The 26,789-nt window shown below is 42.5% G+C and overlaps 1 long non-coding RNA gene across 4 annotated transcripts in view; it reads left to right on the top strand.

Annotated features, from left to right (window-relative positions):
* The window catches only part of LOC120524058, a 156,968-nt gene extending 132,982 nt beyond the window's left edge, over positions 1-23,986 (top strand). For 3 of the 4 annotated variants that reach the window (XR_005632737.1, XR_005632739.1, XR_005632738.1), the window contains exons 2-3: positions 17,356-17,415; positions 23,944-23,986. This is a non-coding gene — a long non-coding RNA (uncharacterized LOC120524058). Of the gene's footprint in view, positions 1-17,352; positions 17,416-23,943 lie in introns of all 4 variants that reach the window. The other variant, XR_005632736.1, reaches the window with a different exon arrangement.
* Positions 23,987-26,789: the final 2,803 nt, after the last annotated feature.

Below are 26,789 nucleotides of genomic sequence, written 5' to 3'. Positions count from 1 at the left end.
GATAGCACAGGGGGGAAATTTTACTTTTATAGATGTTTGATAAATACTGTAAATGAGTATTATAACAAACTAGCTGTGTAAGCCCGTGCTGTAAAAAGCCAGGGGTCTTTGAAACTATTGAAATTGAGAGATGTCACGTAATTGAAAGGAACTACTCTGGGTGTCTCCCTCCTACGAGGTTTTTATTTTCCCGACGTGCTTGCATCGCTTGTGCATTAGTGGCTAAGCGACTGTCTTTCTTCAGAGGTTTCGTTTTTGCCGATGTGCTCACCTCACTTGCGTATCCTCGGAGGTGGAGCCCGTAGCCCGACTCCACCTCTCACTTCTGGGCGAGACAGACAGACACACACACTTCCACGCACAGACGTTTATACAGTATATAAGACAACAGTCCGGAGTCCTAGAAACTAAATCTTCCGAAAAAAATTAAGGTGTAGAGATGTCATGTAATTGAAAGGAACTACTGTGGGCGTCTCTTTCCTAGGAGGTTTCATTTTCCGACGTGCTCGCCCCGCCTGTGCATTAGCAGTGGGAGAAAAAATAAAAGGGATATTGTTTTGCCGATGTGCTCACTATGCTTTTGTAATAGTGGCTAAGTGAAGGACTCTCTCTTCAGAGGTTTTGTTTTGCTGACGTGCTCGCCTTACTTACATATCCTCGGAGGCGGAGGTGGATTTAGCCCCCTTAGCCCGACTTCACCTCTCACGTCTGGGCGGGACAGACAGACACACACACTTCCACACATAGACATTTATACAATATATAAGATAACAGCTCCCCCCACCCTTTCAAATATATACCATCCATCCATTTTCCAACCCGCTATATCCTAACTATAGCGTCATAGGGGTCTGCTGGACCCAATCCCAGCCAACATAGTGTGCAAGGCAGGGGAGAACATGCAAACTCCATGCAGGGAGGACCCAGGAAGCAAACCCAGATCTCCTTACTGCGAGGCAGCAGCGCTACCACTGCACCACCGTGCCACCCCAAATATACCGTATACCAGAATAACTAAATATAAAATAAATCTTCTAGCTTGGCGAAAAATAAAAAGAGCTGTGCCAGTACCTGTGAGGTTATGAGAAATGAATGAATGAAGCCTGATCACTTGGTAGCACTGGAGCATAGCAACTGTCAACAACAAGGTCATGGCCTTGCAAAAAACATACGTAAAGGCAGTGCCCGCGAAGAACGCGGACACCAAGATCAACAGGTGCGACAAGGACGTTACTATCACAACAAAAGTACACTTTAACATTGTCAAATAGAATGTGCATAAGCAATGGCAAAAAAAGACTTTTAAAACTCTAACAGAAAATGTCACAAAGGAAACAGGCCAAAATATTATGAAGAAATTGTCCAGCCTGACTGCCACTTCAGCCAGCTGCCTGCATTCTTATGTTTCTTTGAGTTGTCGCCGTCTGTGGGAGGTTAATGGCTACTCTAAAAATGAACAAAAGAAAAGTGCGGCAAAGTAAACGGTCATTGAACGTTTCACATGTCAAAAGGGAATGGAAAGCAAAGGAAATTTTTGTGAGTCACTCAGTTAAGACGTCAACCGTTTAGCATTTTACCAGGGCTCGTCTTGGTTTCCTTTATAAACTCGTGTACGCACAAAAAGAGGGTTGAAATGTGCGTATGCAACTTCTCACGCAAACATCGGGATTTATAAAAGATAACCTGATGGGTGGAGACGTGTGTATTTTTGTGGCAACACTGACCCATACGTATGCAACATTTCAGAGAAACTGGGAAATGGCGACACCCTCAATCGCCCACTAAATGACGACTTACGCATATCGTAATTCATATTAACGAGATGTTGTTATAATGTGCATTGACGTGATGTTGTGGTGTGAAATTTTGTATATAAGTTGATATCTGTATAAGGGACGTTCAAAAAGTCTCCACACTTTTACATTTTCATTGGAAACAGTGAAGGCAGGAGGAGTTGTAATTGGTCATGTCTGAGAGCGTAATATGACGGGGAAAATTACATCGCAAAGGAAGGTGACTATGTAGAAAAATGATGGCATTTATTTTTGAAATTCTTAATTAATAGATTTAAAAAAGAAGTGCAGAAACCTTTTGGACGTCCCTCGTAACTTAGACAAGTCAAGTCAAGTCAAATTGGGGAGCATGCACTGGTACAGTGCGTTGCCGCACCCACTACACGGCGAAACAACTCGGGATCCTGGTTTGCAACCCCCCGGGCAGACACGCGGTCAAGTCCTACCCTCCGGAAATGACCCTCTATCTGCCGCAGACAGGTGTTACATGGGCGACCCCTTGGCCAGGTCCAGCCACTCAGGTCCCCAACAATGAGGATCTCATGAGCCGGATCACCCTCTGGGAAATGAGCCGCATGGCTGTAGTGCTGTAACTGACGCTCACTCACAATGCAGGTAATGTGCCTCATTCAGGACTCCATTAGCAACACAAAGTCAAACTAACAGTACCCAAGGATTCTCTGAAGAGACACAGTACCAAAGGAGTCCAGTCTTCATCTCAGGTCACTGGATAGCATCCATGTCTCACAACCATAGAGCAAGACCCCAACTCTCTCTTCTGTTTCTTTTTCCGGTTTCTTTGTGGTGGCGGCCTGTGCCACCACCACCTACTCAAAGCATCATGATGCTCCAACATTGATGGACTGAAAGCCAGAAGTCTACATGACCATCATCATCAGGTCCTTCCATGAAAACTCTAAATACAAAGAGGACTGTTTGACTTATTTTAGGTAGATTGCCCAGAGGGGACTGGGCAGTCTCGTGGTCTGGAACCCCTACAGATTTTTTTTTTTTTCTCCAGCCTTTGGAGTTTTTTTTGTTTTGTTTTTTCTGTCCACCCTGGCCATCGGACCTTACTTATTCTATGTTAATTAATGTTGGCCTATGTTTATTTTTTATTGTGTCTTCTATTTTTCTATTCATTTTGTAAAGCACTTTGAGCTACATTTTTTTGTATGAATATGTGCTATATAAATAAATGTTGATTGATTGATTGAAGACAGGAAGCACCAGGACTCTAAAGACTTGGACCTTCATCCTTTTGCATAGATATCGGGAGCGCCACACACCCCTTTCCAGTAACCTCATGACCCTCCATGCTCTCCCAATCCGTCTACTGACTTCATAAGAAGAGTCACCAGAGACAGGAATGTCACTGCCGAGGTGAGTAAACCTCTCGATGAGGTCGACACTCTCTCCGCAGACAGACACACTGCTGATGGCCGTGCCCAAGAGGTCATTAAAGGCCTGATCTTGGTTTTTATCAGGACACTCACAAGCCCAGACACTCAGACTCCTCACTCAGTCTCTTGAGCGTCCTGATCAGAGCCTCCATTGACTCCACAAAGACAACTTAGACAAAGTAATGTAATATTAGTGTTACATTATTGATAAGAACAGCAGTGGTTTGATGGTTAAGAACCCCCCAAAGGATTTTGGACTAAGTCTTTGTAATTTTATGACAGGATTGAGGGAAGTGCCTGAAACCAGTTTGGCAAGCGATTCTCTGCAGGACTCTCTCAATCAACCGTCAGCTGGCAAGCTACACCTTAATAAATGGTTTCGGGTTTGGGGCAGGTGTGAAGCCCATTGTGTCACACCAGAATTCTATTGGTCTAAAGTTGCCAGTTTGTTTCTTTAAATCAGAAGCCATTAAGTACGGTGACACCCTATTTGCTGTAGGGTTTGGACAGAGAGTCTATAAATTAGCTTGCTTTACTCCTCTCTCTCTCTTACACCATCATCATGAAGGAGCATCTCACACGCCATGGACTGAAAAGGACAACACAATTAAGAGCACAGCTCGGCAACCATATTGAGACAGGCATGCGGCCTGTTCTGAAGGGAGCTGAGCAACAATGGTGCCTTAACTAGAAGACATTTTAAGTAACTAACAGATCCGTGTGCCACCTGAAGCTCAGCATTTATCAGGTTGTATGGTCGCCAATATTCACTTGTACTTTGCTTATTGTTATTATTTATGAATATTATCAATAATACATTATTTAAAGTGTAACTTAACTCCTGCTTGTCTTTTACTCTATGTAATTGCCTGAGGTTATAAATGTAGAAGGGAAGGTGGGGAGAAGTTATAAAGTACAATACCTTATAAACAGATTAAAGTGTGAGATTTGAGGCATTCTGACAAAGGCTATGTATTAAAGAATACAAAAGGGGACAAAACAAAGACAAAACAGATGACAAAACATATTACACCTCAAAAATTTTGAACTCTTTTTCAGTTCCCTTTCAAGAAGGCCAATGCAGTGTTTGCACTAGAGAACTTCTTTGGTTTGTGTTTCCTTTAGGGAGCGATAGAGCTCCCTAATTGGAATAAGTTCTTTTATAATTGCGGCATTTTAAGTAACCGAAAAATATAGAGATATGATAATAAACGGCGATATCCCTCCCATAGTGATATGGCGGTACAAATCACATAAGAGAAAATAACAGCTTTCTTTACTGACGATTTATGTGGAATTACAGATTGGAAGCCATGATAGCATGACAATATCAAGGTGGGATCTTGATCTTTAAAGTCTGCCATTTTTCATCGCTGCGCTGGAAGGCTTTTCGAGACAAATGACGATATCACCCATTTGTCCGTGCATTGGCTTCGAAGCGTTTGGCTGCTTGTCCACATATTTATGCTGTCTTCTCCACGTGTAGGCCCTTCTTTGGTTTCTAAACAAGGAAAGGATTCAATTTCATCTCTAAAATACAAGAATATTACATTGCCTATTTTCTCAGTTGTCCTCTTCCTTCTCCAAACTGCTTGACTAGTGGTTTCTAAATGCTGACTAGCCCCTGTGTGCCAACTTTGGCCGGCATATGTGATTGAATTCATAAAATGATTTCTTGTACATAGGACAGTGACATTAAACTTACATTCTTGTTACAGTTTGTCGTCAGTTTATATTAACAACGTCACAGTGAATAGGCCAGCTGGTCAGAAATATCACCTTCCATCATGCTCGCTATGCTGGAAGCCACTAACCAACCGGTGAGGCCCTACATCCATGTGGGTGTGGGTACAATACATAAATCATAACATGACAACGTGAAAAGTCAATTTACAGCCATGTCCAATTCTCCTAACATAATTGGAGCAAAAAACTGCACTCACATTGCAATACGAGAATGAAGCTGCTTATGTTAACCGTGAGCAGTGGCACTCCATTAATGCACAAGTCATCTGTGATGCCAAGATGGGGTTGACATATGTTGTGGCTCAGTTGCCTGGGTCAGCCCATTATTTATTTATTTTGATGCAAAGTAGCTTTAAGAGATGTGATGGTGCTGTATGTGGTGGCTCTGTGATGGATGAACTTACTGACAGACCCTCATTCTGTTCTACACTATTCATTGTAGCACCAATCATGTCATTACATGTGCCAGGTGATAGAGGCTACCTGTTCAGAAACATGCATCTTACTCCTTTCCCGGACCCCCAGAACAGAGAGGAGAGGCACTAAACAGCCACACATGATCCTACACTGTAAATTGCAGAATGCTTCCAGACATTCTTAAATGCAGGGGGCGGAGTCTCAATGCATCAGGAGGGAGAGGCTGCTCTACCAGCCAATGAAGTCCTGCATATACAGGAGGTTGATTAGAATGATCCATATATGGATGGTGATTGTGATTCATGAACAGTAATTTGTGTAGAAATGTGTGTATGCCATGTTTTATAAATGGTTTTTTTTTTTTTTTGGAATACGCATTTTTCGGTTTTTTTCATCTAGTAATCCATGCAAAGTTTTATAAAGCATGCCCCTAGACTATAAATTGCAGGGGTGACAAATCTGATTTCCAGCACAGTTTCACATTTCCAAACTACTGCAGGGAAACCTTTCTTGATTCTATTTAGATTTTTCCTTGTTTTGATAAGCAAAAAAAAAAAATAACTTAGAACATTTAGAAACTGTTTTGATCTTGTACAGTTACTTTTATGGTTTCTACCTTCTCCCCCTATTGAAATAATTTTTCAGCCTGGTCCATTTTGGCCCCATGCAGGATGTGAAGCCTGTTTCTAGAGTTTGGGGCTAGGCTGACTTTACGAGACGAGACTTTTTTGAAGAGATTTTTTTCACGTCCTGCGGGACAAGACTTTTGCAAGATTTTTTCAAATCCCGCCCTCCTCTCAACCATTTTCACCCACACACACACATGGCCCACTCACCTCTCATTTGTGTGAATGCTTTTGACAGACACAGTTCTTGCTCTCTCAGCTCTTATAAATTTTAATGTTTTCCTCACTTTAACAACAACAACATTTATTTAAATAGCACATTTTCATACAAACAGTAGCTCAAAGTGCTTTACATAATAAAGAATAGAAAAATAAAAGACACAATAAGAAAACAAAATAAATCAACATTAATTAACATCGAATAAGAGTAAGGTTCAATGGCCAGGGGACAGAAAAACAAAAACTCCAGACGGCTGGAGAAAAATAAAATCTGTAGGGATTCCAGACCATGAGACCGCCCAGTCCCTCTGGGCATTCTACCTAACATAAATGAAACAGTCCTCTTTGGATTTAGGGTTCTCACGGAAGGGCTTGATGATGATGATGGTCACGTAGACTTCTGCCTTTTAATCCGTCCATCATTGTTGGAGCATCATGAAGCTTTGAGTAGGTGGAGGTGGCGCAGGCCACCACCACAAAGAAACCGGAAAAAGAAACAGAAAAGAGAGTAGGGGTCAGTACGATTTTAGAGCCACCATGAATAGTTATTATGATGAATTGAACATACAGAGTATCAGGATGATTAAGTTAAATTAAGTTAAATGGAAGTTATGAAAAGGCCATGTTAAAGTAATGTGTTTTCAGCAGTGTTTTAAAGTGCTCTACTGTATCAGCCTGGCGAATTCCTATTGGCAGGCTATTCCAGATTTTAGGTGCATAACAGCAGAAGGCCGCCTCACCACTTCTTTTAAGTTTTGTTCTTGGAATTCTAAGGAGACACTCATTTGAGGATCTGAGGTTACGATTTGGAATATAAGGTGTCAGACATTCCGATATATAAGATGGGGCGAGATTATTTAAGGCTTTATAAACCATAAGCAGAATTTTAAAGTCAATCCTGAATGACACAGGTAACCAGTGTAGTGACATCAAAACTGGAGAAATGTGTTCGATTTTCTTTTCCTAGTTAGGATTCTAGCAGCTGCATTCTGCACTAGTTGCAAACGATTTATGTCTTTTTGGGTAGTCCTGAGAGGAGTGCGTTACAGTAATCTAGTCGACTGAAAACAAACGCGTGAACTAATTTCTCAGCATCTTTCAGTGATATAAGAGGTCTAACTTTACTTATGTTTCTTAAGTGAAAAATGCTGTCCTAATGATCTGATTAATATGTGATTTAAAATTCAGATTACAGTCAACAATCACCCCTAAGCTTTTTACCTCCGTCTTGACTTTTAATCCTAATGTATCCAGTTTATTTCTAATAGCCTCATTGTATCCATTATTGCTGATCACTAAGATTTCAGTTTTCTTTATTTAACTTGAGAAAATTACTATTCATCCATTCTGAGATACAAGTCAGACATTGTGTTAGTGAATCAATAGAATCGGGTCATCAGGTGCTATTGATAAGTACAGCTGTGTGTCATCAGCATAGCTGTGGTAGCTCACGTTGTGCCCTGAGATAATCTGACCTAACGGAAGCATGTAGATTGAGAATAACAGCGGACCCAGGATAGAGCCTTGTGGAACACCATATGGATATCATGTGTCTTGAGTTGTAATTCCACAACTAACAAAAATTTTCTCCCTGTCAGGTAGGATTCAAACCAATTTAAGACACTGCCAGAGAGGCCCACCCATTGACTAAGGCGATTTCTAAGAATGTTGTGATCAATGGTGTCAAATGCAGCACTCAGATCTAAGAGGATGAGAACAGATAAATGGCCTCTGTCTGCATTTCACCCGCAAGTCATTTACTACTTTAACGAGTGCAGTTTCTGTGCTGTGATTTGTTCTAAAACCGACTGAAATTTATCAAGAATAGCATGTTTATTTAGGTGGTCATTTAACTGCATAATGACTGCCTTCTCCAGAACTTTACTTAAGAAGGCAGGTTAGAGATGGGTCTAAAATTTTCAAGAGCGAGGGTCAAGATTATGTTTCTTAAGTAGGGGTTTAACTACAGCAGTCTTAAGACAGTCTGGGAAGACCCCGTATCTAATGACGAATTTACTATGTCAAGAACATTATCAATTAGCACGCCTGATACTTCTTTGAAAAACCTTGTTGGTATTGGGTCAAGGACAGGTGGAGGTTTTAATTGAGAGATTATTTTTGTAAATCAGGTAAATCTATCCTAGTGAAAGAGTTTAATTTGTTTATAACAGGATGCTGGGGTTTAGGAGGATCCTTAGTGTTGGAGGGATATACTATGTTATTTCTAATATCATTAATTTTTTGATTGAAAAATACAGCGATAGCCTCACAGGTTTCACTGGAAGCACTTAGGAGGCATTCCTTTGAGTTACCTGGGTTTAGTAGGCGATCAATTGTAGAAAATAAGACTCTGGGATTACTAGCATTGTTATTTATAATCTTAGAGAAATAGCAGCGCTCTCAAGACGGACAGTGTTATTGTATTCTGTTATTTTGACTTTTAATATTTCATGGTGGATAGTAAGTTTAGTCTTCCTCCATTGACGCTCAGCTCTACGGCATGTTCTCTTTAAATCAGACACTCTTTGGGTCTTCCATGGTATAACAATGCTAGAAGATTTTTTCACTGTCTTTTCAGGTGCAACTATGTCAACAGCAGCTCTCACTTTAGAATTAAATCTTTCCACCTTACTATTTACATTATCCTCGCTATTATAGCTGGCACTATAAACGGACTGATTGCTTAAATGTTTGTAAGTTTTAAAGCTGCTGCCGAGTCAAAGAAGAGTTTTTTAACAATATGCTTCTCATGAGTGTTTTCTATCATTATTTCTATATTAAAAGTAGAAGAAAATGGTCTGATAGACCAATATCAATGATCTGTTTTATATCAACTTTCAGTCCTTTAGTAATCACTAAGTCTAACGTATGACCTGCTTTATGTGTAGGCTGATTTATGAGTTGTCTCAAATCAAAAGAATCCAGGAGGTTCATAAATTCTTTTACTTTTAGATCACACTGATTATCTATATGAAAATCAAAGTCGCCAACTATTAGGAGTGTGTCATAGTAATTAAAATTGACATTAAGTCAGAGAATTCCTCAAAAAAAGACGCGTTATATTTAGGAGGTCTATACACGCATAGTACTAGAACTTGAGAATCTCCATGAATAACAACGGCAAGATACTTAAAGGACTTGATCTTACCAAAACTGACATCTTTACATTTTAATCGGCTCGAGTAAATGTTAGCCAATCCGCCCCCTTTTCCCTGGCGGTCTGCAAAGTAAAACTGTAATCCGGAGGCAGATTCGATTAAAACAGCGCGCGCATCTGAATTAAGCCATGTTTCATTTAGTGCAATAAATCTATTTTTATCACTAATAAGATCGTTGATAAAAAACGTTTTGTTAGTTAAAGCTCTAACATTTAATAGTGCCATATTTAATGTTTCGGAGGTGCAGAGATGAATACTATGTGCGTTATTGATATTTGGAATAGGAACTAAATTATTTTTTTTAGCGCCGCTCTGTGTGTATTTTTTGTTTAATCTGTGATCTGTTTTTATAGTTTTAATACATCCATCCATTTTCTAACCGGCTGAATCCGAATACAGGGTCACGGGGGTCTGCTGGAGCCAATCCCAGCCAACACAGGGCACAAGGCAGGAACCAATCCTGGGCAGGGTGCCAACCCACCGCAGGACACACACAAACACACCAAGCACACACTAGGGCCAATTTAGAATCGCCAATCCACCTAACCTGCATGTCTTTGGATTGTGGGAGGAAACCGGAGTGCCCGGAGGAAACCCACACAGACACGGGGAGAACATGCAAACTCCACGCAGGGAGGACCCAGGAAGCGAACCCGGGTCTCCTAAATGCGAAGCAGCAGCGCTACCACTGCGCCACCGTGCCGCCCACAGTTTTAATACATTGTTCCTCTAAAATAGTAATTTTAATTAGATTATTGGAGTTTATGCCGTATTTCCTATATTTTCTACGTGCATTGAGATTGCTTATTACAGTATTAATGTTGTGCACTTTAACGGCAGATTCTATTAAACACTTATCATGTCCTAGCACAACAGTATCATTTCGGAAGGGGTTAAGAGCAGAGATAGATAGTCAAGATAAACGAATTACCTTCGATATGTTTTCGGAGAGGACCCGGGCGCTGAAACTGTTCGGATGCAGGCCATCTCGCTTGAAGAAACGCGGCCTTTCCAAAAAGAGATTCCAATTGTTGTTCTTCTTGCAGAAACCCTGTAGCCAGTTGTTCAATCCTAGCAGACGACTGTAGTACTCGTTGGATCGTCTGACAAGAGGTAGTGCACCTGAAACGAAGATCTTTGCCGATGGGGTCCTCTCCTTCATGTCTTTAATCAAAGCTGCGAAGTCAGCCTTCAGGATTTCTGATTGTCGGTGCCTTATATCGTTTACGCCGGCATGCAAGACGATTGCTCCAACTGCCTTCTCCTTGTGCTTCTCGTAGACTGCCGGCGCACATCTCATCACATCTCGGACACGAGCACGAGGAAAACAAGAAACATCGATTTTGCATTAGGGCATGCGACATTAAGGTTTCTAACGATAGAATCACCTACCACTATTACATCACCAGGGGCTGAAGGCGAAATGGGGACGCGGAGAGGGTCAAACCGGTTCTGAGATAGGATGCTCGCCTGTGCCGATGGAGGTGCTCTGGCCTTGAACCCCCGCCTGCATAGCTGAAATCCACGAGATCATCAGCGGTGTCGCTCCTACGAGACGCGGGGGTGAGGTCGGCACAACGCGGGGTTGATGTTGTGCCGGTTCCAGATGGCAAGGACGGTTTATCCAACAGCTGGGCCTTCAGATTTCTAAGGTATCTCCGTCGGGACAGGAGTTTCTGAATCTGTTCGTCAAGTGCCTGGAGTTCTTCAACTGCGATTTCAACGCGAGTTACCCCACTGTCGGCCATTTTCTGCTTCGTGCCCTAGGAGAAATGAGAGAGAGAGAGGTTAGACTGTCACTGGCAGAAGTGTCGAAGAGAAAAAAAAAGAGAAGTTTAAGTTCCCAATTACAGAAGAATTTCATCCTGAAGGGATATTAACAGAAGAAATGAGTACACGGCCAATCCTAGCACAGAGAGAAGATGAAGTCAAACGAATTAACACCAAAAATTTCAATCAGTTACACAGCAAATTGGTAAAGTGTGTATCAATAGATAGATAGATAGATAGATAGAGCTGTGCTTGAAAGTTTGTGAACCCTTTAGAATTTTCTATATTTCTGTATAAATATGACCTAAAACATCATCAGATTTTCACTCAAGTCCTAAAAGTAAGTAAAGAGAAACCAGTTAAACAAATGAGACAAAAATATTATACTTGGTCATTTATTTATTGAGGAAAATGATCGACTATTACATATTTGTGAGTGGCAAAAGTATGTGAACCTCACAGATTTGCAGTTAGTTTGAAGGTGAAATTCAAGTCCGGTGTTTTCAATCAATGGGATGCCAATCATTTGTGAGTGGGCACACTGTGTTATTTAAAGAACAGGATCTATCGAAGTCTGCTCTTCACAACACATGTTTGTGGAAGTGTATCATGGCATGAACAAAGGAGATTTCTGAGGACCTCACAAAAAGAGTTGTTGATGCTCATCAGGCTGGAAAAGGTTACCAAACCATCTCTAAAGAGTTTGGACTCCACCAATCCACAGTCAGACAGATTGTGTACAAATGGAGGAAATTCAAGACCATTGTTACCCTCCTCAGGAGTGGTCGACCAACAAAGATCACTCCAAGAGCAAGGCGTGTAATAGTCGGCGAGGTCACAAAGGACCCCAGGGTAACTTCTAAGCAACTGAAGGCCTCTCTCACATTGGCTAATGTTCATGTTCATGAGTCCACCATCAGGAGAACACTGAACAACAATGGTGTGCATGGCAGGGTTGCAAGGAGAAAGCCACTGCTCTCCAAAAAACATTGCTGCTCGTCTGCAGTTTGCTAAAGATCACGTGGACAAACCAGAAGGCTATTGGAAGAATGTTTTGTGGAAGGATGAGACCGAAATAGAACTTTTTGGTTTAAATGAAAAGCGTTATGTGTGGAGAAAAGAAAACACTGCATTCCAGCATAAGAACCTCATCCCATCTGTGAAACATGGTGGTGGTAGTATCATGGTTTGGGCCTGTTTTGTTGTATCTGGGCCAGGACGGCTTGCCTTCATTGATGGAACAATAAATTCTGAATTATATCAGAGAATTCTTTTTTTATTAATTTTATTACAATCCATACAAAGCAATCAAGTTTTACAAAAAGAAGAATTGAGTTAAGAACAGATCGATCCCCACCCCTGAGAGAGAGAGCAAGCCAAACGGCGTAAAATTTAAGGCTTGTAAAAATACCTAAATTAATAAATTCTCTGTGCTTTATAAACTTATTTTAAAATATTACTGATTAGATCCTGCCATGTTTTGAAAAAAGTCTGTACCGATCCTCTAACTGAGTATTTGATTTTTTCCAACTTCAAATAATATAACACATCGGTTTCCCACTGACTTAAAAGAGGAGAGTTTGGGTTCTTCCAGTTTATCAGAATAAGTCTGCGTGACAACAGTGTAGTGAATGCAATCACAATTTGTTTGTCTTTCTCCGCTTTAAACCCCTCTTGAAGAACCCCAAACACAGCTGTTAATGGGTTAGGAGGGATTGTGAGTCCAAGGCTGTCTGAAAGGTAATTAATTTCCAGAATAATGTTAATTTGGTGCAGGCCCAGAACATGTGACCCAGTGAGGCTGGGACTTGGTTGCAACGTTTGCAGGTTGGATTTGGCCCTGGAAACATTTTGGAGAGTTTTAGTCGAGACAGATGTGCTCGATATATAATTTTAAGTTGTATAATTGTATGCTTTGCGCATATGGAGCTCGAGTGAATTCTCTGCATTGCTACTTTCCACTCCTTTTCTGATATATTAATTGAGAGATCTTTTTCCCAGTGTCCTCTTGGATCTTTGAAAGGAAGGGATTGTAAAATGATTTTATATATTGTAGAGATGGAGTCTAATTCCTTGAGAAGGTGGGTCGTGCAGCAAGACAACGACCCTAAGCACACGTCGTTCTACCAAAGAATAGTTAAAGAAGAATAAAGTTAATGTATTGGAATGGCCAAGTCAAAGTCCTGACCTTAATCCAATCGAAATGTTGTGGAAGGACCTGAAGCGAGCAGTTCATGTGAGGAAACCCACCAACATCCCAGAGTTGAAGCTGTTCTGTACGGAGGAATGGGCTAAAATTCCTCCAAGCCGGTGTGCAGGAATGAGCAAAAGTTACCGGAAACGTTTAGTTGTAGTTATTGGGGGGTCATACCAGATACTGAAAGCAAAGGGTCGCATACTTTTGCCACTCACAAATATGTAATATTCGATCATTTTCCTTAATAAATAAATGACCAAGTATAATATTTTTGTCTAATATGTTTAACTGGTTTCTCTTTATCTACTTTTAGGAGTTGAGTGAAAATCTGATGATGTTTTAGGTCATATTTATGCAGAAATGTAGAAAATTCTAAAGGGTTCACAAACTTTCAAGCACAACTCTACCTGGGAGTGCAGCTTGATAATAAACTGGACAGGATTGCCAATACTGATGCTGTGTGTAGGAAAGGACAGAGCCGACTATACTTCCTTAGAAGGCTGGCGTCCTTCAACATCTGCAATAAGATGTTACAGATGTTCTATCAAATGGTTGTGGCGAGCGCCCGCTTCTACGCGGTGGTGTGCTGGGGAGGCAGCATGAAGAAGAGGGACACCTCACACCTGGACAAACTGGTGAGGAAGGCAGGCTCTATTGTAGGCATAGAGATGGACAGTTTGACATCTGTGGCAGAGTGACGGGCGCTGAGAAGACTCCTGTCAATCATGGAGAATCCACTGCATCCACTGAACAGGATCATCTCCAGACAGAGGAGCAGCTTCAGCGACAGACTGCTGTCACCATCCTGCTCCACTGACAGACTGAGGAGACCCCACTGTATGCGACTCTTCAATTCCACCCAGCAGGGTAAAAATTAACATTATGCAAAGTTATTGTCTGTTATACCTGCCTTACACTCTCCACCTTGCATTTTTTAACTTGAACTTTATTGCTCTTTAATTTAATATTGTTTTTATCAGTATGCTGCTGCTGGATTATGTGAATTTCCCCTTGGGAATTAATAAAGTTTCCTATCTATCTGTCTATCTATCTATCTATCTATCTAACAAAATGGAGGTGCGCAGCTTGTTCCACCAGCTAGGAGCAAACACATGAAAAAAGTTTGGATTTAGATTTGGTGCCATGCAGAGGTGGCATCACCACACCACACACCATTAATCAGCAGATCTAAGTGGTCGAGAAGGAGCGCAGGACCTCACAAGTGTCTCCATATACAGGTGCTGACCTGAGGACTACTCTGTAGGCCAGCATTAAAGGTTTTGAACTTAATGTGTGCTGCTACAAGGAGCCTGGGAAACAAGCATGTCCTTTTTCGACAGGCTGCCATGGGGACACAATCCAAACACAGCAGCATCAGCTGAACTGGGACTGTCTATCTCCAACAGCCAGTTCCGCCCATAGACTTTCAGCCACACCCCATTCATCATGCAGTCACGAGGGCAGCATCTGAACACCACTGTTACCACTGTAGCCCCACCCACCCAGTCAGCCACACCCCATTCAGCATCTGAACACAACAATCACCAATGTAGCCCCACCCCCGAATACACAGCCCCACCCTGTTCTGAGGGCTGCAGTAAGGTGTACTTGGAACACACTAAATAGCACTGCCATCCTTATTCATGCACTGGTCACTTTCCATATTGATTATTGTAATTCTGTTCTCTTTGGTCTCCCACATAAGCTTCTCCATAAACTCCTGTTTGTTCAGAATTCAGCTGCCCATATTATAACTCAGACCTCTTCCTTGCAACACATCACCTCATCCCTTAAACAGTTTCATTGGCTTCCTGTAAAATTTTGCATTGATTTTAAAATTGTTCTACTTACTTTCAAAGCCCTTCATAATGCTGCTCCATTATACCTCTCTGACCTCATACGTATTTATACACCTAACCGCACTCTTAGGTCCTCTACTTCTGGTCTTCTCATCACCCCCCTGTATGCCTGATCATCATGGGCTCCAGGGTATTTAGTCGTATCTCTGGAACTCACTTCCTCAAAACATTCGGGACACAGATTCCCTACCTTTTTATCAAATCTCATCTTATGACTTATCTGTTTAGATTAGCTTACACTACATGACTTAAGGCAGTACAGTGGACCCTTGACTCGTTCGCGAGGGCTGGTTGTAACTCAAGTTGGTTGTAAGTCAAGACTATTTTTCCCATAAGAAGTAATGGAAATACCCATAATGCGTTTTGAACCACAGCAACACTTACTTAACCTTTTCATAGTAAAAAAGGGGTGTATAATGTGCATGATTTACCAAAACACCAATAATTTTTCTAATGTACTAACCAAAAAGTTATAAAAAGTGCCTAGCCTACCAGAAACCACAATTTCATACTGTACTCACCATTTAAGTTGACATCTTTGGCTGGCAGGAAGGGAGGAGGAGGAGAATGAAATGGAAGGTGCTTATTGTTTGAAAAGGAGCTTCCTTATAAAAAATCTTTTCTTTGTAAAATTGTTGAGATGGTGGATTTCAACATGCTATACATATTAGCGAGATCGGTCAAACGAACGCCACTCTCATATTTCAGCACAATTTCCTTCTTCTTTTCAATTGTGATCGCTTTCTTTACCTTCATTACCTTCTCTTCTTTCCTTAGCAATTATCGAAATAAATTATATCAATCACTGCACTGACTGAAATTACGTCCACAAACACACGTATCTGGGCTCCAACTGACACTTACGAACGCTCTCGGCTGTTTGTTTACAATCGCACAAGTGGATACACGCGACCGCATTCGGGTCGTAACGCAAGACGTTGCCCAAAATTCAAAAATTTTGGTTGCATGTCAGGCCGGTCGTATATCTAGGGTCTACTGTATTCTTTTTGCTGTATTTTCAATTCCATAGATATAGATATAGATTAGATTAGATTATATTCACTTTATTGTCATTACACATGTATAAATACAGGGCAACGAGATTCAGTTTAGCATCTAATCAGAAGTGCAAAGAGCAGAAGTACAATAAATATAATATGTGCATATTATGTACAGTTAAATACGATATTTATAGTTAAATGCGATATATACAGTTAAATATGATATGTACAGTTAAGAGCACAGTGAAGATGGGAATAGATATAGATATATATAAATAGATATACAAATGTTCTAAATGCGGATGGCAAATATACATATTTTACAATATACATTTATGTACCTATACATGTATTTGTATGTACTATAATACTATAAGTATATATATATATATATATATATATATATATATATATATATATATATATATATATATATATACACATACAGATGTACAACATACAGGTGTGTTATGTATGTGCAGTAATAATATAAGTACTATTATATATACACAGATGTACAATATACAGATGTGATATGTATGTGCTGTAATACTATGAGTATTGTAATATATACAGATATACAATATATGATATATGATGTACAATGTACAGGTGTGCTGTGTGTGCACAGGTATGTACAGATATGTACAAGGAAGGGAGGAGGAGTAGTGTAGAGGATTAAGTGTGTGGATGTGAAGGTTCAATGGGGACTGAGTTCAGAAGTGTGACCGCTGTGGGGAAGAAGCTGTTCCTAAACCTGCTGGTTTTAGTTGGAAGGCTCCTGTAGCGCCTTCTGGAGGGAGGAGCTGGAAGAGTTTGTTGGCTGGATGAGAGGAGTCCTTAAGAATGCAACGAGCTCGGCGTAAACATCTCTTCTTGTGAACGTCCTCAATGACCGGAAGTGGAGTCCCTATGATGCGTTGTGCGGTTTTCACCACCCGCTGCAGTGCCTTGCGGTCAGCAACAGAGCAATTCCCATACCAGGCTGTAATACAGTTAGTCAGGATGCTCTCCTGACTATGTGTACATGCATGTTTTTGTTGGTTTTATGATTTTATTATCTGTACGGTGTCCTTGGGTGTTTAAAAATTTGCTTGATTTAAACTGTATTATTATGATTATTATTATTACTACTTGGTAACACATGATGGTTCTTCTGCCAGCAGAGAGTTACATTAGCCTGAGACCAAAGCCTGGACTGGGAGTTGTGCTGCATTCTCCATCAGGTATGGTTTGATCTTGCAGGTGTTGTAAAGAGTACAAATACACAATTGGAGGTCTTTTGAATGCACAATGAGTGGTCTTGTGGCGCGTGGGCATGGCCATTACCTGGGTCAGGATGTCAGCCAGCCGGAAGGACCTGGGGAGAGAACCTCTATGGGCCACTACCTTACCCGAGATGTTAGGTGGCAGCCCCCATGGACTGCAGTGGTGCCACAGGTCTCCTTGGGAATTGGAGTTTGAAGCAGCCTCTGATATAGCAGGTTTGCAACTCTAAAAGAATGGCCAGTTTTAAAATAAATAATCTCTGCACTCGTGGCTTAAGGAGGGGGTGTGGTAATGTGGCCGGAGCAGATCCCGGGCATGGGCATTTCCGCATTGAAGTGCACAGGTGCGGGATCGCCCGTGTCCATAATTGATGCCGGGAGCTGCTAATCGCCACACCAGTGCCACGTCCCCAATATAAAAAAGAGGAGCACAAGTGCAGAGGGGAAAAGAAAAGAGACAGACAGAGGTTAAAAAGGAGAGAAGAAGGTAGGAGACAGCTGGGAGGAGATCCTCTGTTTGGCCGAAGTTTGGAGGCTGAATGAAGCAGTTACTCCAGCTAATTGGTTTCTAGGAATTGGACTGACCCACAGTATGGCGGACTCTCAGCAGGAGTCGAGGGAGGGTGAGTATTAGCGTGAGCACCCTAGCCATTGAGGATCTCAAGTCTCGGTCCGGTGGCAGCTGTACAGAGCCTGGGGACAGCAGACAACCAGACCAGAAGTAAGGTTAGCTGCACCTGCTGATAGGGCGTCTCCTCTGTTGCAAGGCCCGTATTGGAAAAGCAACAACAACAACAACATTTATTTATATAGCACATTTTCATACAAACAGTAGCTCAAAGTGCTTGCAGGGGAGCTGCCAGCTGTATGGAGAAGGTTTTTTTATAAAGGATCACTTCCAGCCTGTTGATTTTAACCTCATTTTAAGGGATTTATTATTTTGGATTTTAACTTCCATCTTTATTTCATTGTTTTTATGGATTACTAGCCACCCCCCACGGCTAAGCCTTCATTGTAGTGGAACAGGACAGTGAGGAGGACCCTGCCTGGCCCCTCAGTCCTGACGTCATGCTTCCCCCTCTCCTTGGCCCGCAGCCACTGTCTCGGATTAGCGCGAATATCTCGCTCCTGCAAGTGAAGTATGATTCTTAGCGCGATGAGAGGAGTCACAAATTCAACCGGAATGTTCACACAAAATATAGAAAAAAAACGATCTAAATCTGTTAAGGTGTAGTAGCGGATGTAAGATACACCCCGAGGCTGGCGTGTGAGTGAGGAGGGTAACGCCCCCCTCCCTGAGGCCAGCTCCGTGTCTCTCGGATTTGTGCAAATCGGTGCCGCAAGTGAACTATGATACCCAGTATAATGACAAAAATCGCAAAATCAACTGGAATGTTCAAGCAAATTATACAAAGAAAACGTTAAGAACTTCTCTCGTTCGCTAGCTAAATACTAGATACACCCCAAGGCTGGCACATGAGCGAGGAGGGCCCTACCTCCTCCTACCCTCAGCCCGCTGCGTCTCTCTCATGGATTCGCTCAAATAAATCAGTACCGTAAGCGAACTATGATTCTTAGCACAATAACAGAAGTCGCAAAATCAACCAGAATGTTCAAGCAAATTCTAGAAAAAAAACCCGATCTAAATCAGTTAAGTAGTTCTCTCGTGAAAAGCAGACATACATACAGACTTTGGATTTTATATATATAGAGATTTATTTATTAACTTTGACTCACTTCACTTTCTTTTTGGACACTGTTTGTCTGAGTACAATACAATACAATGCAGTTTATTTTTATATAGCCCAAAATCACACAGGAAGTGTCGCAATGGGTTTTAACAGGCCCTGCCTCTTGACAGCCCCCCAGCCTTGACTTTCTAAGAAGACAAGGAAAAACTCCCCAAAAAAAAACCCTATAGGGAAAAATGGAAGACACCTCGGGAAAGGGCAGTTCAAAGAGAGACCCCTTTCCAGGTAGGTTTGGGCGTGCAGTGGGTGTCAAAAGAAGGGGGTCAATACAATACAATACACAGAACAGAACAAATCCTTAATACAGCATAATAATAAAGATTTTAGAAGTACGGAGCAGAATTTAACAGTAGATGATATCACATAATAAGATTTGGATATTTTTAGAGTCCTGGAGACCTCATCCATCAAGCTGTCTCCCCATTTGGCCATTCCACGGCTGAAATGTTGCTCGGCCAGCCAATCCGATGAAAGGACCCCTTAAGTATGAGTATATGAGTATTTGTAATAAAAGCACTTGTACACTTTTTACACCATCCCCTTGCTCCAAGTGTGATATGTCCCCATCCGCCTCTTTATCCAGTTACATTACCGACGGTGTTGGGTTTAAGAAGCTCCCAAAACAAGAAGAGGGAGCATGGAGTAGGACCCACATCACCACATAGCCCTGCTGGGTTCCGTGGGCACTTCCAGGGGGGCACTGCAGGATCTGTTGAGCCCTGTGTGGCAGCAATTCCGCCACACCCAGAAGTGCTGCAAGAATAAGGTCAGTGGACACCTGGACACCTGAAGTGCTTCCGGTTGGCCTATAAAAGGAGCCAACCACCACTACTCTGAGATCCAGAGTCGACAGTAGAAAAAGGAAGGAAAGAAGGGACTGTGTCTTATGCCCTATGCTAGCTGGGATAGGGTCCAGCACCCCCCAATCCCACCCCATATGACACCATTCAGGATTAAGCAGGTTACTTTGGGGCTGTACTGTGCTGTGATTTGGGGAGCGAGGAAAAAGTGCTGCCCCAGCTCTGAATAGAAGGGCGTCGTGTGCTGCACTTGTGTCTCTGCCTGTCTGTGTCAGGTTAGGGTGGTTGTACACACCCGGGGCTATCACAATCTAAAAATCGAAAGGAACCCTTATGAGAAGGACTTAGAACTCGCAGTAGACTCGACACTATCAACAGGCAGAAAGAGTTCAGGAGTCATTAAGAACGCTAAGAGAATGTTAAATTATTTAGCACCTTGATGTGTGGAGTACAAGTCACAGAAGGTTCTCCTCAAACTTTATAACACACTTGTGAGGCCTCATCTGGAGTCCTGTGTGCAGCTTTGGTCTCCAGGCTACAAAAAGGACATAGCAACACTAGAAAAGGTCCAGAGAAGAGCGACTAGGCTGATTCCAGGGCTACAGGGGATGAGTTATGAGGAAAGATTAAAAAAGAAGAGCCTTTACAGTTTAAGAAAAAGAAGATTAAGAGGAGACCTGATTGACGTGTTGATGAAGGTAATTAGTCCAGTGGATTGAGACAGTGACTTTAAAATGAGTACATCGAGAACACGGGGACACAGTTGGAAACTTGTTAAGGGGAAATTTCGCACAAATATTAGGAAGTTTTTCTTTGCACAAAGAATGATAGACACTTGGAATAAGCGACCAAGTAGTGTGGTAGACAGTAAGATGTTAGGGACTTTCAAATCTCGACTTGATGTTATTTTGGTGGAATTAAGAGGATAGGACCAGTGAGGTTTTTATTTTTGGCCTGAATGGCCTGTTCTCATCCAGACTGTTCTAATGAGTTAATCTGCCAAACTGAGAGAATGCAACAACCTGGTCAGTGAATGACAGCTGGTCATTGATCACCACCCCAACACTCCACTCAGCGGGTGTTAGCAACCCTATGAGTAGAATTTAGGAGTCGTGGTGGACTCGGCACTGTCAACTGCCAGGCGATGTTCGGAAGCCATTGGGAGGGCTCATGGAATGTCGGGTTGTGTGGCACCTTGACGTGTGGAGTGCAGATCCAGGAAGGTTCTCCTCAGGTTTTGTGGTGCACTGGTGGGACCTGGGCTGGAGTCCTGTGTGCATTTTTGGTCTCCATGCTACAAAATGGACATAGCAGAGTTTGAAAAGGTCCAGAGAAGAGCGACTAGGCTGATTCCAGGGCTACAGGGAATGAGTTAGTGGGGTAGACAGTAAGACGTTAGGGACTTTCAAAACTCGATTTGATGCTATTTTGGAAGAAATAAGTGGATAGGACTGGAGAGCTTTGTTGGGCTGAATGGCCTGTTCTCATCTAGAGTGTTCTAATGTTCAAACATTAGAGAGTTTAGGAAGTTTTTCTTCACAAATGAAATCATAGACACATGAAATAAGTGAGCAAGTATTGTGGTAGACAGTAGGACTTTAAGGACTTTCAAAGCTCAACTTGATGTTATTTTGGAGGAATTGAGAGGATAGAACTTGTTGGTCTGAATGGCCTGTTCTCGTCCAGATTCTTCTAATGTTCTATTGAGTTAATCTGCCAGACGAGAGACCATAACAACGTGGTCAGAGAAGGACAGCTGGTCATTGATCACCACCCTGACATTCAGCGAGTGTTAGCAATAAGGAGCCAAGCAGAACAGAGATGGGGTGCTGAGTTTACGGATAAGTAAGCATAATAAGAAGATCTGTCTTTGCCAGCTTGAGCTGGAGATGATGCTTCTTCATCCAGGTAGAAATATCAGAGAGACACATTGAGATTCCAGTTGATATCGTGAGGTCTTCGGGAAGGAAGGACAGGTAGAGTTGCTTATCATCAGCATAGCACTGATAGGAGAAACCATGGGACTGGATGATGGGATCAAGTGAGGAGATGTGCAAAGAGAAGAGGTGAGGAACCTGCACTAATTACTGGGGCACCCCGAAGGTTGCCTGGTGCACACTTGACATCTCTGTTCACCAGGACAGATGGGATAGGACTCAGACCACCTGAGAGCAGTCTGAGTGCTGCTAAGGTCAGTGAAGGTGGCGAGGATGATCCTGTGGTTGACTGTTTGGGAGGCAGAGGGGAGATCTAGCAAGTATGAGGACCGGTGACATGTCGGTGACGTGTTGACAACACTGAGCACAGCAGCCCCTCTTGGACTCCTCACTGATTAGGATCAAGCAGCACGACAAGCCTTAGCACAAAATCTTCGACACAAAGTAATATTGGGCTACATCACCCTATCTGCAACTAAATGCAAAAAGATCTACTGGGAGTTCGGTTTGTCTCGGGAAACGTGTCCTGCTATTCACTGTCATGTTCCCTCTGTGAGGGGTCAGCATTTCCCCACCTGCTACAGAGGTTTTAAGCTAAAAGAAAACCATTACAGTTAATGACCTATGAACCACAGACACAAGGAGTAAGTGACGGAGTGGTGTGGTAGACAGCAGGGCTTTGGGGACCTTCAGACGTCAACTCTAAGCTAATTTAGAAAAATTAGGTGACAAGCTTTGTCGGATTGAATGGCCTGTTCTCGTCAAAAATGATAATACATTTGTGGCCAAAAGTTTTGAGAACGACACAAATATTAATTTTCACAAAGTTTGCTGCCTCAGTTTTTATGATGGCAGTTTGTATCGACTCCAGAATTTTATGACGAGTGATCCGATGAATTGCAATGAATTACATAGTCCCTCTTTGCCATAAAAATGAACTTCATCCCAAAAAAAAACATTTCCACTGCTGCTGTGAAGAAAGCTTTAGGGCACCCAAGAAAGTCCAGCAAGTGCCAGGAGTGTCTCGTAAAATTGATTCAGCTGCGGGCACCACCAGTACAGTACATGTTCAGGAATATCAGCAAGGCAGGAGTGAATGAGGCGAACACTTTTGGAGGATGGCATGGTGCCAAGAACATTAGAACAATCTAGATGAGAACAGGCCATTCAGCCCAACAAAGCTCACCAGTCCTATCCACTTATTTCTTCCAAAAAAAAACCATCAAGTCGAGTTTTCAAAGTCCTTAAAGTCTTACTGTCTACCACACTACTTGGTCTCTTATTCCAAGTGTCTATCGTTCTTTGTGTAAAGAAAAACTTACTAATGTTTGTGCGAAATTTACCCTTAACAAGTTTCAAACTGTGTCCCTGTGTTCTTGATGAACCCAATCTCAATCCACTGGACTAACTCCCTTTATAATTTTAAACACGTCAATCAGGTCTCCTCTTCTTTTGCTTAAACTGTAAAGGCTCAGCTCTTTTATTCTTTCCTCATAATTCAACCCCTGTAGACCTGGAATCAGCCTAGTCGCTCTTCTCTGGACCTTCTCTAGTGCTGTTATGTCCTTTTTGTAGCCTGGAGACCCAAACTGCATACAGGACTCCAGATGAGGCCTCACCAGTGTGTTATAAAGACTGAGCAGAACCTCCTGTGACTTGTACTCCGCACATCAAGGCGCTATATAACCCAACAATCTGTTAGCCTTCTTAATGGCTTCTGGACACTGTCTGGAAGTCGATAGCTTAGAGTCCACTACAACTCCTAAGTTCTTCTCATTCAATTTTCTGACCACCCATTGTGTATTCAAACCTCACATTTTGAGTTCCTATGTGTAATTCTTTACATTTATTGACATTAAATTTCATCTGCCCAAGCCTGTATTCTATCCCAAGTCCTTCTGTAATGATATAATGAATTCCAAATTATCTGCTAATCCACCTATCTTGGTATCATCTGCATCAGCTTGTTACTTATATTTCTATCTAAATCATTTATAGATATTAAAAACAGCAGTGACCATAGCACTGACCCCTGCTGGTCACCACTCTTAAAATCAGCCAATTCTGATGAGTTTCCTCACACCATCACCCTCTGCTTCCTGCGTCTGAGCCAAATCTGCACCCATCTAAAAACATCACCCTGAACTGCCACTTCTTTTAGTTTGATGTCCAACCTCTCAAGAAGGGCAGCAAAGAAGCCAAGAAAAACATCGGGGGGGAATGATATCATGCAAAAGGTACAGGGATTGGACTGCTGAGGACTGCAGTTGTCAAATGATTTTCTCTGACAAATCCCCTTTCCGATTATTTGGGGTATCCTGAAAAAAGAAAAGCTGAGCGGCGCTACAATTGGTCCTGTGTCACGCCAACAGTAAAGCATCCTGAGACCATTCATGCCAGCCAGGGCCATTGCCTCACTCACCTAAGAACACAACCTTGAATAAAGAATGGCACCAAAACATCTTCCGAGAGCAACTTCTCCCAACCATCCATGAACAGTTTGGTGACAAACAATGATGGAGCACCAGGCCATAAGGGAAAAGTGAGAACTAAGTGGCTCGGGGAACAAAACATCAAAATTTGGGGTCCACGGCCAGGAAATTCCCCAGACCTTTAATCCAATTGAGAATCCTCAAGACATGGGTGGACAAGCAAAAATTCAAACTATGCAAGAATGGACAGCCATCAGTCAGGATTTGGCCCAGAAGTTGATTGCCATCCTGCCAGAGTGAATGGCAGAGATCTTGAAAAAGAAAGAAGAACCAACACTGCAAATATTGACTATTTGCATAAACTTCATGTAATTGTCAATAAATGCCTTTGAAACTTTTGAAATGCTTGTAATTCTACTTCAGCATACCATAGAAACATCTGACAAAAAGATCTAAACATCTAACAGGATCATCTCAAGACAGAGGAACAGCTTCAGCGACAGACTGCTGTCACCGTCCTGCTCCACTGACAGACTGAGGAGACCCCACACTATGCGACTCTTCAATTCCACCAGGGGGTGTGGGGGTGGGTTCAGTAAAGTTAACATTGTTATACAAAGTTATTGTCTGTTATACCGGCATTGTTATCACTCTTTAATTTAATATTGTTTATTATCAGTCTGCTGCTGTTGGAGTATGGGAATTTCCCCTTGGGATTAATAAAGTATCTATCTAAATACACTGAAGCAGCAAACTTTGCGAAAACAAACACTTGTATCATTGTCAGAACTTTTGGCCACAAGAGTACTAATTCTTTACATTTATATAGTTCTTTTCTCAATTCTCGTAGTCCTTTTCACAGAGAGTTGAGAGTCACGTCAACCACCACTAATGTGTAGCACCCACCTTGATGATGCGAAGGCAGCCATTTATGTGCCAGTCTGCTCACCACACATTAGCTATAGGTGGTGAAGTCATGAGAGAGAGAGCCCGTTAGAGACAGAGGGAGGATTAGGGGGCCAGAATGACAATTTAGCCTTGACATCGGGAGACTCCCTACTCTTTGTGACGGATGCCCAGGGCTGTTTCATGACCACACAAAGTTATGACCTCATGTGAAGGACGGTGCCCAGTACCTCTGTCACTGCACTGGTAGCATTGAGATCCACATTCAGACCACAGGGTAAATGCCCCCTGCTGTTCTCGCCCCCACACCTCTTCCAGTAGCAGTTTTTTCAAGATGGTCACCCATCCCAGTACTGACCGGACCTAACCATGGACGACATCTTCTGAAGTATATGTGGTATCAGAGAGCCCTCCCAGACAAAGGGGGAGAAGATACAAAGTTCACATGGGCAATGGAAGGGTCACGGACCAAACTGGGGTGGGGGCAGGGACACTTGGAGCCGGAAGGCAGCAGCACTGACCTCTGTGCCACCATGCCATCAGGACTTTGAACCATTTTCAAATTTGATGATCCCATTCAAGGTGACTGAGAGTGAATGCCTTTCCAGCTACTTTTACCATTCAACTGCATTTCGTAATCACAGCAGGTATCGAGACCCTCCGAGGACGTCCTTGCCATAACCCTCACATCAGATTTTTTTTTTGCATTACCCAGATGCCCCTGTCTAGAGTTGGGTCCTTGATTGTACCCAATGCTGCCAGACAAGAATCGTGGATTAGAGATAACTGAGATATGCAGTGCTTAAATGCACACTCCACCCATGAGACCCTCAAGGTTTGTGTCACCACTTTACAGCCATGATTTTTGGATCCGCTGCAGTCTGGGGGTCTCATGGTCAGGCCGTTACATGACCTGCTCAGACCACCTTTTTTTCATCCCCATTTTGGACGGTGTTTAGACAGCCACCGAGCACAGACCAGCCATCCCACATGAGGAAATCTGAGACAGGCGATGAAACAAAGAGGGGATTAAGCTGGCCAAAAGAGGAATCCTACTCTGGCAGAGGGCTTGCCCTGCACAATTCAAAGGGGAGGAGGTGTGCTAAGACGTGGGGGGTTGGTTGGGGGGGGGGATTATCCTGAGGACGGGAGCTGGAATAAAGACCCCGTTTCATCTGATCCAACTCGGCTAGGTTACTCGTCTATTGTGGAGCCTGTGTGAGCTCCCCTGATCTGATGTCAATGTGCCGAACGCTCAGCAGTGTCTCTTCAGAGTCAGATCTTCAGCCTAAATGAGAGGAGGTGTGTGGTGTGGTGTGTGGTGTGGTGCCAGGACCCCAAGTCTGTCGGCCTAGGGACTACTAAAATGTCTTAAAGGGGCTCCTTAGACAGGTGAAAGATAGCAATGCTGTGGAGATCACACGAAGGTCATGTTGAGGCTGCTGTCGAGCAGAGCTGCCCACCTAAAGCCTCCTCCCACCTCTCTGTAATATGAATGTCAGCCCA

The sequence above is a fragment of the Polypterus senegalus genome, chromosome 2 (genome assembly GCF_016835505.1).
Source record: "Polypterus senegalus isolate Bchr_013 chromosome 2, ASM1683550v1, whole genome shotgun sequence".
Classification (NCBI taxonomy): domain Eukaryota; kingdom Metazoa; phylum Chordata; class Cladistia; order Polypteriformes; family Polypteridae; genus Polypterus; species Polypterus senegalus.
The sequence above is the reverse complement of the archived record's forward strand: the minus strand, read 5'-3'. Positions and strand labels throughout refer to the sequence as shown.